Genomic DNA, 1736 nt, shown 5'->3' with positions numbered 1-1736 from the left:
CTTCTCTATCACTCTCTTCTATCCCTTCTCCTCTATCCCTTCTCCTCTATCCCTTCTTCTCTATCACTCTCCTCTATCACTTCTCCTCTATCCCTTCTCCTCTATCACTTCTCCTCTATCCCTTCTCCTCTATCCATTCTCCTCTATCACTTCTCCTCTATCCCTTCTCCTCTATCCCTTCTCCTCTATCCCTTCTCCTCTATCCCTGGCCGGGATCGGTGGCACCTCTCCCTCCAGCCCATGGGCCCACCACCTGTGGGAGGAACCAAAGGGGTCCGGTGCGTTGCCGTAAGGGTGGCAGCGAAGGTCAGGGGCTTCGACAGACCAGATCCGGCTGGTTCTGGGGACGTGGAACGTCACCTCTCTGTGGGGGAAGGAGCCGAACTTGTGCGGGACGTGGAGCGCTACCAGTTAGATCTGGTTCAACGCACAGGGGGCGATGATGGAGATACTTGGAGAGGCGTGATTGGGAGGAACGGCCTCCCTGATCTAAACCAGAGTGGTTGTCTGTTGTTGGACTTCTGTGCTAGTCATGGATTGTCCATAACAAACACCATGTTCGAACATAGGGATGCTCATAAGTGTACGTGGTACCAGAGCACCCCAGGTCAAAGGTCATTGATCGATTTTACAATCGTTTCATCTGATCTGAGGCCGTATGTTTTGGACACTCGGGTGAAGAGAGGGGCAGAGCTGTCAACTGATCACCATCTGGTGGTGAGTTGGGTCAGGGGGTGGGGGAGGACTCTGGACAGACCTGGTAAGCCCAAACGGGTAGTGCGGGTAAATTGGGAACGTCTGGAGGAGGCCCCTGTCCGACGGACTTTCAACTCGCACCTCCGGCGGAGCTTTTCGGGCATCCCTGTGGAGGCTGGGGGCATTGAACCTGAGTGGACAATGTTCAAAGTCTCCATTGCTGAAGCTGCGGCGGGCGAGCTGTGGTCTTAGGGTCTCAGGTGCCTCAAGGGGTGGTAACCCACGAACACCCTGGTGGACACCGGTGGTCAGGGAAGCCATCCAACCAGTTGCAAGGTACCGATGGCCCTGAAGGGCTGCAGCCTCTGCCGGGACAGAGGCAAAGCAGCGGGTGTGGTAGATGTTTGAGACGGGTATGGCTGCAGCCTGGAGCATCCCATTTCGTTCGTCCCGTCTCATGCGGTCCCGTCTCATACGGAGCTGTGTCCAACGGTAAAACCAGAGGGTCAAAATTACGATATCGCGAATAATTTTCCAGATGGAGTCACGGGTAAATTCGTGACCACATTTGTTGCAATCAATTGAAAAACGTTAAAAAACTGTTAAAGTAACCATTTTGCCATAGGCTACATATAGTTTGCTCATTTCTGAATGTTATGCTTTGTTGTTCCATATTAACGTAGCTACATCTGATGAAACCTGCATCAGCGACTCAGCCGTTTCTGCCATCTAACGGCAGGATCTACAGAGGAGGGATCACAATCCACAATCGCACTCACAACAACAAGACTACAAAATTAAACATGTTACACGCTTTCCAAGACTTTTTAATTGTATATTCTATATTGTTTTCACACTTCACTGGGACATTGCTGCAAATAACTGCTTATCAGCATGGCGAGAGCATTCGACTGTAGCTCTACAGTCGCTGCCTCGGCTGTCGGGTAGAATGCTGTCGGGTGTCTGGGACCCGGGGCAGAATGCTGTCGGGTCTCTGGGACCCGGGGCAGAATGCTGTCGGCTCTCTGGGACCCGGGGCA

This window comes from Etheostoma cragini, chromosome 8, assembly GCF_013103735.1.
Source record: "Etheostoma cragini isolate CJK2018 chromosome 8, CSU_Ecrag_1.0, whole genome shotgun sequence".
NCBI classification, from domain to species: Eukaryota; Metazoa; Chordata; class Actinopteri; order Perciformes; family Percidae; genus Etheostoma; species Etheostoma cragini.
This window is presented reverse-complemented; position numbering follows the sequence as displayed.